Below are 12,832 nucleotides of genomic sequence, written 5' to 3'. Positions count from 1 at the left end.
ACTATCTTAAATAAAACCACAACATGCGACGTTTGTCTGAGGGAAGAACTGGAACATGAGAAATCAGTATTTGTGGTCTGGGAAAGTATCTCTAATTATCATAATTAATTTACTGTTTATCTAGTTTAATTTTTTACAAGTTAAAATATTTGGGGAGTTGGATTGAAAACTGGAAAGAGTTTAGTTGTAACAGTTTATTGGTAAAGAATTTGAAACATGGTTAGAGTGAAATATATGCTTTGTTAATATACTTATATCATAGATAGTATAATAAATTTTACCTTTTACTTTGTTTGTCAAAGATATTGGGGTTATCGAGGAACAAGATTGAGTCACCGGGCGGTGGACATTTGCAGATCATACGAGCTATACCTCACTACCAAATCTATCACTCTTATGATTATTAGCTGCATTAATGGCAAACTTAATAAAGTAGTTCCCAAATATTAGTGATTATTTTAACCACAATTATGACAACAGACAGAGAGGAGGGCTTTACACTATTCATTTTTGTGTTATATCGACATAGGTTAAAGGAGTAATGAGAATTTTCGAAAAGGTAATGAGGTGTACCAGAGAGCGTGAGGAGAGAATCAAAGAATGGGGAACGGAGAGAGTAGAAGAGCAGGAAGCATGGGTGGATATTGTCTCTAGCCTTGTGTTTCTGTAGACTATATTATCATATAAAGTCTTTGTCTGCAGTAATTAAGGTAAGGATGTATCGTTAAATTGTGTTGTAAGACCCTTCTTTGGTTGAATGAACTAAAGGAACAAGCTACAAAAGCCTATAGCATGTTTGCTATTTAAAAATGAATGGAAGTCTATGGACAGTTATTCTTTGAGTGCTAGTCCTTGTGTGTTCATACAGGATATCATACGTACACCAGTCACCTGAGATCAAAGATTCTAGACAAAGTAGTGTCCACTGGTCTGTGCCGCAAACAGTTGTTTCCCTATACGCACATTAACCAAGGGCATAGGAGCATATGGATAACCCCGTCTCGCAGTTCTCTTCTGTAATTGCATGGCGGAGTTTGGATCCCGTGTCTGTAGATGTCTAAGTGGGTGTATTCACACGAGCGTCCAGCCAGTAACTCTTTGGTCCATCCTTCTGGCAGCATCGAAATCTGCAACAAAGACAAGCAACGCATTACTGCCCCCCATGGAGCTCTTAGAGAGACCTAGATTTGACCTCACGCAAAAGGGCCTGCTTCCCTACAGAAATGATTGAGACCGGAACAATTGATAAGATAAGTTCGTTCAGACCAGAGAGAGCTCCTGTCAGTACGCCTTAAGGCTACATGGCATCATGTACTACGTAACACGTTTGCCAGACTTACCTCTATCTCTGTCTCTATATCCCCAGTCTATATATCACAGACCACAATAAACCAGAAATAACAATAGTCACCTGCACAATGAGTAACCCAGAACAGCACACTGTGGGAATTCTTTTACCATAACACACAAGATGTGACTCACACACACCAGAGGCAATCCCTTCTGGGCAGCCCAGCCTAGACAGTCAACCACACAGGTAATTTGGTCTCCTGTGCAAGACAGAAGATCTATCATTCACCTCTGAGAAATGAGAAGCAGGCCATCTAGCCTGCAATGTATTCCTTCCACGTAGGATCCTGCCAGTCCCAGAATAATGTCGACCAACATGACAACCTCTTTTACATAAAATAAGTTGGAAGCAAAATCCCTTCCTGAGAATGCATTTTATTGAAATTGGTACATAAGAAACCACATAACGCGTCAGCTGCAATGCCAGGTGCACAGATTCTCAGAAGACATCTCAGCAGGCACTTCTCCACAAGAATGAGGGAAGATACACAGGGATATCTGTCCTGAATGATACGTGAGGGGGGGAACACCTTGGGAGCGAGTTCTCATCCTCAAATGAGTATGTAAATTCACCATTTTTACTGCTCCAGCAGCTCTTGGCAGCGTCCTCCAGGGCAACGCCATTCGGCTATCCAGGACAGCGCCAGCTCACAATATGCTTTCCTCCATCCATCCACGCTACCGCGAACAAAGTTGCTGTGGAAGATTTGCTGTGACCCGATTCAATTCTGATTCGAGGAACACTTCTCGAAGAGCGCGCGAAGTCCTCCTATCGAGTATCCATACTCACAGATTTACTAACTCAGAAGACACAGAAAGATCAGACTTTCCAACCCAGCCCACCTCATGATCTGGTATTCAAGGGGGGACAGACCTAAACATTCATGCTCAAAAGGCCGTTCAGTCTTTCTAATCAAAGTAGAAAGAATTCGACCAGAAATTTTTCTGGCTAAATAGAGGTATTTTTCTCTCTCTAGGCACAACGTAATCGAGAGTATACTCCAGACCCTGCAGTATCCTTGCTATTTTAGATTTATCTCCTGTCCTTGAAAACTTCAATGACTTTCCACTAGTTACTGCAGATCCATCTAGCAGCAATCAGTGCTCTTTCAGTAGAGGGATAGTGTGTTTTTATTCACCCAACAACCAACTAAGCAATTCCGAAGTTCTTGTTGACATGGCCACTGTGGTGGAAATCTCACCACAATCAACCTCAACCAATGCTGCCAGATTTACCAGACGGGCCATGTGAACCACTGGCCAAATGTCTACCAAACTAAACCTTTTCCATGAAAGTGCATTGAGTTTGCCATCAACAGTCAGCCAGAAGGATGAGTGAATGGGAGCATTTGACCCGCCATACACTATTTTAATACTTCTTCACCCGAATTAATTCCTAAAGTAATTTCTGTGTTTCATTAATAAATCAACCTGTCCATATGCTTCCACAAACTTCCAATGCTTCTAATGAGGAGAAAAACACTTCACTCATCTGGACATCAGATGATCTCTGGCATTCTACCTGCCAAAGGACAAAATCATAAGAAAATCACAAAGACAATTTTATATTACAGTGGACAAGTCGCTGAGGAAGCAAGCATCATCTGCTCAAATGACACTACTACGTGGATCTCGGCTGCACTCAATTCTGTGATTTACCATTAGTAATCTTCTTTGGCTCACGTAAAGTCCATTCCAATAGGGCCACAGGCAGCCTCAGAGCAATGCGTACTTAAGAGCGATATCTCTACTGGACATAGGTAACACGTGGCCACACGCCATCAATACTCACAGGAAGCACTTACGCATTAGTTCAAAGCGTCCTGGTATAACTGATAGGAACTGCAATATAACGAAGCCACCTACTACCACGTATACCGCACCTCGCACTGTAAATATTGAGGCATTTTAATTCCACCACGCATCAAATACACAAGGACACACTCGAAGAGTATGATGTATATATCTGTGTATCACATGATGTGTGGTCTATCTGTATTCCACTACCCTGCTCTCCTCCCCTCTGCTCAGATTCTTATCTGAAGTCACGTAAAAGAGGAACTGGAGAAGGCAGTGTTGTGCACTGCTCCCTTAGTGTCTGGTTTGACGAGCAAAGGGGGAGCAAATGACTGCAGGTGCGGACCAGTGAGTGTCATGCTGACCCACTACACCCCACTCATACGCAACTATCTCAAAGACCTCCATATGACGGAGTTTACTCAATTTCTTCTTGCCGAATAGTGTCCCTATGGGTGCTCCAGCTGTAGGTCTGTGTTATGACTTGCCGCTGTCGATTGGAAATTTCAGTAAGCAGTCTGTCCCCCTCATGCATGTAGGCTAGCCTCTTTCTCCTCAACTGCCCAAGCTAGAAGATGGACCTGAGAGCTGTCCATATCACGGATGTAATCTCTTGATAATTTAGCAAATTTTTGTCTTCTTTTGAATCCCCTTTTCTTGTATTGTTGCGTTCTTAATGACCATGTCAGATAAAAAAAAAAAGAACATAAAGTTTCGCTCTACTGTCAACTCCAGTTGGGGGACTGCCCGAACACGTGTATACCTGGCTCCCCAGGCTTCAAAAAGGTGTCTTGCGGCAAAGAATCATCCTCAGAATCGGGAGGCACTCGAGCAATTATCGCTACATTGTGAGAAGCAAGAGATCACCAAAAAAATGTAGTGGTGCCAGCAGGTAAACCAGGTCCAGGAGGATAGAGAGTAAGTTTAAACTCCTGCTCATGAGTGGCCCTTCAACACCAAGAAAAAGAGAGATTGGAGACCTATACTGGATTTACAGAGCACTCAACAGATAGTCGAAGTGCAAATTCAAGATGGTCACACTGGCAATGATTATCCCAGCGTTAGAAGTGCGGACTAGCTTCTCGACTTTGACCTCAAGATAATACTTTCAGATCTCTGTCATAGAGGCACAGACATTACTCAGGTTCACGCTATGCCAGAACCACTCCAGTATAGAGTACTCCTTTCGCCTCTCGGAGCCCCCAAGTGTTTCCTAGGGCCTTTCTATAGTGGCCACAAATCTACGTGCAGTTGTTCCCTAAGTCATGCCTTCTTCAGCGCGAGCGATTCCTTCAGGAGAGGTCGTATCTAAGTCACTCAGACACATGAGAACTTTTCTGGACTGAACTCCTTTGAGCGAAATGAACAGGAAAAATCAACCTTAACATGGTCACGACTAAGTTTATACGTGAGAGTCAACCCTAGTTTTCTGTTGCGAGGGTGCGGCCTGCCATATCACAGATCGATCACCTGTCTCTGTGATTATAGCACACGCCATCCATCCTCAAATCCATCGCAAGAATACTGCCTTAGCTCTGGGGGCACAGGCTGCAGGCAACGCAGTCATTGCTTAGCCAGACTATCATGAAGCGTCTTCAGCTTGGTTTGGTTCGGTGTACGGACCGAAAGACAATGAGTCAACACAGCCCCTATGATCACTGAGATCTACTTAGCGAGATTCCAATTGTGGAAAGATAGCCAGTGTAACTTGCCCATCGAATACGCGTTACGATAGATCCTCCCCACCCTTCCTTGACCACCAATGCATCCCTCAGAGAACTGGGAGTACGCACACGTCCTAACACTGAGTAAGTGCAGATGGTCCCGTTCCACTACACATGTCTAATAGAGCCAAGGCGGTCCAAACAATATCGCTCACTTGCTCCCCAATCAGAAAGTTATGACTGGTTAAATAGCAGACATCACGGAGCTGTAGTACTACAATAAAAACTCTCGCAGGAGGCCCAGGATGCACGTTCCATATGCGAAGAGCTCTGAGAGCCTATGGCTTCTAGTGCATCTCCAGAATGTTCTATAATAGTCAAGTGGCCTAAGACGAGAAGCGAGAGAGCATAACATGACGGCCGAATCAGTCTAAACCGCAAGAGTCTCATAACTCATACCACAATAGGGAATGTAGAAGCCATCCCATTCTGCACTAGATTCAGTATCTATAACGTAGTAGGTGCTCTCCCATCAGTAGCACATGACTGCAAAGAGAGCACACTGCCCCCATGTGGCGCGGAGCCCTGCGAATAGGGCTCTAGGTCCCAGGAGAGTGAGGGACAGAGGAACCAGAAGTCACTAAGGTGCAGCACACAGACTCAGTTGGGCAGGCGCCAGTTCGAGAGGCAGACACTTACAATGCCCACGCTGGAGCTGAACTTGTGGAAGACTACGCGCCTAAGACACCTCCCATTTCCAGGACTGTCAGCATGCTATGCTCGGAGGAGCTGCTGGGATTTGTCAGTGGCAATATACCCCGGGTATGAGTGGAGAGGAGAAATGTGTGATGAGTGTGAGGAAGTCTGGAGAGAGGGTAGTATATATGGAATCCTGGAGAGAGACACGTATTGCTGCCGCGAGTGACACACATGAATCAAGCGTGGTTTTGCAGCGGATTCCCTGCTAAATCAGATCGAAGAACCCCAGACGTCACCTGAAGGGAGCACTAGACGGAAGTTAGACACACGTGACCCGTGTCCCCCTAGCGCCCTGCCACACTAAGCGCCCACCCTGGGGTAGCAGTTCTCGCCCGCTTCTTCCAAGAGGCATATGTTGGAGTCTGTCACTCACCGAATTCATATGTAACGTAACAGACTGGGATGTTCCTGCCTGACCCATAGACGCATATATGGTGCTCCTATCCACTGTACCTGAGCCCTCATAAAACAACACATTGGGGCCCACACTCCATGAAGGCTCAAGTCTTTTCCAGATGGTTTGCTGTGGATCGAACTTTGGACCGCCTAAACTAGTTTCTGGGCGCGCACCTGGCATAGAGGGTCCTGTTACAAAGTTGTGCGCAGACAAAGGGAGCATGGCTCAGCCAGAGAGACAGACAGCGGTAGGACCGCGCACCACCAACACGATATAGTATCAGACAATGGGGTCCAGAGAAGAGACTTCTGTTCGCCGCTGCGACTGAATTCCAGGCCAAATCCTGAGCATATCTGTGACCTATAACCACGAGATGTCTGCAGTATTAACCCCAGAGTAGGGATAAGAATACATTCCAGGGAGAGATGCTCTTACTTCTTCCTGAGGCAATGGCCTTCGTGATGCGCTTTCCTATCCTCTGTTGCTGAAGTCCTGTTGAAAATAAAAAAGGAGAAAAACACATCGTTCTGATTCCCCCCCCCTCTAGGCCAGACAGACCATACGTAACCGCCTTTTACCTGTCTCAAATTGGCATGTGTTCACCCAATGACCCTATTGATCATTGGCTTGAACACTCACTGAACAGCAGTATACACCATGGGGTGGAGCGGGAGACCACATCTTTAGAGAGTAGGGAGACCGATGGATGCAGTGAAAGCGTGTGACCATTTTGCTGCTGATACAGATATATATGTCTATCTATAGGAAGGTGCTACTCGTTGCCCTTCCTCAGAAATAGAAGAGATTCAGATATAGTGCCAGCCTAAGGATTCACCCTAATTCAGCCACCTGCGGTGACCTGAACTACTGTATCTTCAAAGAAATCGGATCTCTCCTTCACTTGCTGAAGGTTCACTTGGCAGAATGCAACCTCCCACCAGGGGTAAAGGCTACTGAGTCTTACCACAATGATGACTGAGGTTCATAAAAGTATAGCAAACCTTTTCCCACAACACAGGTAATCTCAAGCACCCAATGGGACCTTTAATGTAGTGTCAAAGGCCTGAAAGACCACCTATTGAACTCATGTCCAATTGGTTCATTGAGAGGCAGCGCGCGCGAGAGAGGCGAGGGCTCATCGCCACATTCTGCAGAAGAGATAGGGGAGATAGTAGGTTTGATGGCAACTTTCTCGTAAGAACATAAGCACAGCCCATACTGGTCAGACCAAAGGTCCATCTAAGCCCAGAGTATCCTGTCTTTCCATACTAGGTTTCAGAGTAAGCAGCTGTGTTAGTCGTATTTTTGCGGCATACAGGAGTACTCTGGCAAAAAGAGATACTTAGGTGCCAACAAGTACTCCTGCGTCTTTTGTCTTACCAACAGTGCCAATGCAGGTGTTTTTCAGAGGGAATGACAGATCAGATATCAGTGATCCATGCTGACACCCATTCCCAGTTTTTGTTGAACAGACAGCTAGGGATACCCATCCATCTCATGCTAAAGCTCATGTTGAAGCCTCTATGTCCCATGATTTTATTCTAGTTCTTTTGAAATCCCTGTTATAGTCTTAGCCCTTAACAAAGTTCAGAGGTGAGCAGGGGAGTTTCAGTATGGGAGTTTCCAGGGGGAGTTGCAGGGAGGCTAAGCTGAGGAAACCAACAAGCCGAGAGAAGTGGATGGTGGGTCTAGGAACCTGGTGGCCTGTAGGGGTCCGTGATTGTGTTGTGTCTGGACACCAGGCACAAGCGGAGAAGGCTCATGACTGAATACAGAGGTAGCAAGCAATAAGACACAATGAGGAGACTGGATGTGGAAGCGCGGCATGCATGATCGAGGGAAGATTACCTGAAAAGATTACCAGATCTGCATGAGTGCCGCCTGACAGAGCTGATGGGATCCGGGCGGAGATCAGGTGGGAAACCTGGTTGAGTTAGAACGGGGTCGAGGAAATGATGACCAGACTGAGGGGGCCCGAAGGATAAGCTCGATGTTGCAGATGAAGCAGAACAAAAATTCTGAAGGAAGGCCTGCGTGGGTGAGGAAATGGACGGTGAGGTAAGCATGTGACTAAGAGAACCAGGCAGAGGAAAAGAAAGAGAGGGGGGGGGGGGCCATGAAGGAGAATAGAACTCAGGAACAGATTTGCAGAGTTGGAAAATGAAGAAGAGCGAGCAGGTGTCACAGAAAGGTATGTAAGAGACGAGACCGAAAAAGAGAAGGAGAGACATGCTATGACTAGCATAACGGCAGCCGAGGCGAGTGAAGTCAATGGCGAGGCAGAGAGGGTGCCAATGTGAGCCCCAGGAGGATTGGCAAGGGTCAATAGGATAGAGGGGCTTGCAGCATGGGAGCAGGGGATCTAGGAACTCACACTGTCACCAAGAAAAAGGCAGGTTATATAGGGTCGCAGATTGGTGTATGATTCTTGTTGCTAGTTGGAGGACGACACTAGTCTTAGATCAGGAGGAGATAAATGCAGGTCACTCTGGACGCTTAGATCGCTATGGCCACCTCGGAATTAAGTGTAATAGCGGTGACCAAAGAGAAATATTTGAGCATTAAACGAGTATACTATCATGGAGGCGTTAGGAATTGATTTCGGACTGATACACATAGGGTTCGATAAAAATAAACTGGATGACACGTCCTCACCAGAAAAGCTCCAGTCGCCCATTTGAAGACCAGAAAGAGTAGAATCCGTTATGATCCTCCTCTGCTAGTGTGGAACAGGTATAAAGCACTAGGCGCGCATTAATTTTTAAATTGAATTACATGAGCTTAGACGATGGCAACAATCCACCCCAATCACACCACATACAGGCCACGCATAAATTAGCGACACGAGAAATTATATACAATCCAATCCAAATCCGAATACATTCCTATGAACAGGGACAGTAGGCCATAGCGAGAAACACCGAAGATAAGGCTACGAGTAACACATACCGCCGGGCGACCGACCCGAGGAGGAAGGATTCTCACGAACATCTCCAATCCTTTATATCCCCTCCGCTAAAAACAAAACTCTATTATAAGGTTTCCCCATCTGAGAGAAAAACGCAGTTAACACAAAGTTCCAAACTGTGTATTTTCCCATCCTATTGTATGGCGCAAAAGTGCCATGAATCACGTCGGGTCAAATTTGGAACTTGAGTGTAGTGACTGGCACGCGCAATCATCATGCACTTCCAGAATTATTCTAGTAATTACACAGGGTGACTCCATAAGTTAATGGGAGCTAAGCCTAGGGCATGGACTTTTGAGTTTACAATGGTGAATACTGTGGACCAGGACTGGTGTTAAGAGCTTTAGGTGCCCAAATCCCACTGCTTCTCACATGGAGTTGTGCTCCCTAACTCGCTTTAAATAGGCCTTTGAAAATCTCAGTCCAGTTTCTTATGGTAATACTGGCAGTACCATTACCATGAAGTAAATGAAGCTGACAACTGATCTTACGATTAGCTGACAGTCTGTCACCTATATTGTTCTGTAAGAAGCTTGAAAAGGATTTTTTTTTTTAATTTTGGTCAACCGAAAGAGCTCTCTCAGGTGCTGCTATAGTAAATAATTGTATACAATGAAAACTGGAATTGTAACCTCCTGATCAGTCGCAGTTTGAGTCTGACTGTGATTTTCCATGTACGCTCGACACCAGCAACTTGACTAAATAAAAAAGTAGTAAAAACATAGTGGTAGCTGTGTCTGCTATATCTTAATCTAAGTCACAGAATACCATCACATCCCAAGAACGCTCATTAACTGGTGTAGTCTAAACAGTAGGAAATGCAACTAGCAATGTGAATGAACGGATAAGAGCTGGCAAAGGTATTGGCGTGTTCTGAAGTACATATTTAGTTTAAGAATTTTCAAAACATGAGCAGGCGGGATGTTAACTCCACAATAAAATTATCCTACCTCGGAGAGTGTACTTTGTCAGTTTGTTCTAATTAAATATTGGCCAAATCCTCAAATCAAAATTAAGTCTGGTTTCCACGACTTTGCCAAACCTAAGAATAGGCTAAATCACTCCTTCTAGTTCTAATGGATACTAACCGTGACTTAAATCTAAAATATTATGGTGCATTCTCCCTGGTAATAACTTTTTATCTGTTTGTTATGCAGACTAAGATGTGGGCAATCTGCACCTGCGGAGTCGTATGATCGATTAAGTGGCTATTTATCACGATCAATTTCTCCATCGCTGAAGCGAGAGAATGAATAAATGGGGGAAACATGTGAAAAATAGGAAAACAATCATAGCATCTTTTATCAATTAGGTACACATTCGAGGGAAAAACACATTACCATGTCTAACGTCACCAGCATTTATGCCACTAATTATCACAGAGCTACCCTGCTGTGACCAACCCACTCATGGTCAAGCATAACAGGCATTACATTACTATCTTAAATATCGCTTCCTCAGGCTTATGGTCCACAAGCTGGCACAGTATATGCAGTTTATCCCCCAAGATGAGACATGAAAAGCACAGACAAGAATAAAGTGTAATCAAGTACTCTACAGCAGCCTGGTTGGGCATTCGTCATCAATCGAAGGCAAAAGGTCCACAGCATGTCATCTGACTATCAAGTACATATCATGATATGCAACCCTAGGTCTGGTGTGTGAGTAAAACTGCCATTGACATGGCTGTGTGGTATTCGTCATAGCAAATCTAGGTAGACTATTAGCTCTTTGAGCTTGGGACTATCAATGATATCCACCAACATAACTAAATGACTGGCTGCTAAATATGTACATCACTCTGGCCTGAAAAGCTATTTTCTATTGTGTAGGCACTAGGTAAAGCAGGTTAGATAAAATTTCCATCAAATGTTGTCTGTGATCGTCAAACATTCTATTAAAGAACCATGAACCAACAACCCTCCCCACAAACAAATCAAAAACAGCATATTGTCTCACTACTGCATCTACTCATGTTAACAGAAGGAGAGAAGTGGGCCAAACTAAGCCCCAAGAGTCGTGCTGCTATCGCCACAGGTAGGGTTACTTAGCGGGTCTTGAACCTCTCAAAAACTCACGATTAGTACGGCTATAATTTGCAGATGGAAGAGATTCTTAGATTGAGGAAGCCCCGGTCTGGAAAAATCCCTCGACAGTCCTTTCTAATCCCCTCGAAGACCCAGGGCTAGGCTGCCAGCCCAGGCAGCACCAAGTGTCGTGTCTTGGGGCAGCATGCCGGATGAGGCGCCATGCTGAGCTACTGCCGTTGTCCGGAGGGTGCGGCGCATATCACGTACAGCATCCGGTGGACCCTCTCGTCGGCACAATCCAGCGGGAGGGTCGCACTGGAAGCCGCGGCGAACCGCACTGTCGGACTCCCTACCGCAGATCTCAAGTCTGACATGGTATGAGGCACTGGATGGCGCGGGACCAGGCGAGTCTGCAGAGAGCCGCCCCACAAGATGTGCCGAGCTCCCGTTGACTTAGGCGCGGTGAAATGGCTAGAGCCATGCTACTGTCGTGAAAGTCAGATATCAAAATCAAAGCTAAGACGAATTGGGAGATTGACACCTTAGTCTTTCTGAAAGTGGAATTCCATCATATTCTATTACTGGTGGCAGTGTTGGATTATTTTTTTTTTAAATGAAGTCCTATGCTTCTTCTAGGATTTGGAGCAATAAAAGTATCCATAGACTTTTTGTTAGAATGGGAGGTCATGCTCACTGTGTCTTCAGTTCCAAAAACACTCCTCCACTCCCCTCATCCTCTCAGTTCCTTGTTATGTAAGTCCGTGGAAAGTACTGTTTCTCCTTTTTTTTTTTTTAAATACATCTATATATTAAAAATGATTGGATGGGTTGGGAATTCAGTCCTGAGCAAGAGCTGCAGCACTGTAAGGTATAGACATTACAGTAACTACAAGAGACTACTGTAATTTAGTATTTGTAAACATTCCTATCTCACAGAATGTGGTTAGTTAGAGCTATGCTAACGTGCGATTTTTCAGTTATCAGTAGACTTTAGCAAAAAAACATAAGTTTCCAGGTTGATGATAAAGTTCATTAGAAAACGCAGGGTAGAGGGGCCTTGAGAGGTTCACATACTCCAGCCCTCAAGTCTGAGGCAGGACCAAGTATAGCTAAGCCGCATCCCAAACAGGTGTTGCTCTAAACCATGTTATAAACTACTCCAATGATGATGGAGTCCGCAAACGATCGCATGTGAGGAAGAAACCATGAGACTCTGAGTAGTCATTAACTGATTCTTATAGGAACTAATTCAACGGAATATGTTTTTCCCTAACCTATCCCTCACACTTAATATGTATTCCCTCGCTTGCTGCAAATGCCTGGACGCATTAGCTTCATGATCTCCTAACCCTTTCTTATTATTGGCCTACGTGGACAATGGATCCACCAATTCTCCTGTTTATAACATACCAGTATCGCTTTTTAGCAAACAACATTCTGAAGGCTTGAGCAGGTATCCACGTCAACTTCTTCTTTTTTCCCCATTCTAAAGAACCATAACATGCCATCGTTTTTCTTTAAACTCTTCCTACTTGATGCTGCCTAATTTTCAGTACTGTCTCTGAATTGTTTTATTTTATATGATCCGAATCACTTAAGTGTTCATAAAGTTAACAAGGCCATGTCATCATGAGGAACTAATTGATAAAAACCTTCTTCTACCAATATAATGTTGAAATGGTTTTGGTTCTGAATCAGCTCTTGCGAGTATAATAGACAAGAGATACATCCCTTCAATATTCACTTAGTAGAAAACTACTGCTTTTCTACTGTGTGTACAAGTCTTGGTGAAATCACTTCACGTCAAAACTGACAAGTTAATTCACCCATTCCCCTGGAACTGGCTCTCCATTTTGGCTGCAGTCCC

The sequence above is a fragment of the Chelonoidis abingdonii genome, chromosome 1 (assembly GCF_003597395.2).
Source record: "Chelonoidis abingdonii isolate Lonesome George chromosome 1, CheloAbing_2.0, whole genome shotgun sequence".
Classification (NCBI taxonomy): domain Eukaryota; kingdom Metazoa; phylum Chordata; order Testudines; family Testudinidae; genus Chelonoidis; species Chelonoidis abingdonii.
Note: the sequence above shows the minus strand (reverse complement) of the source record.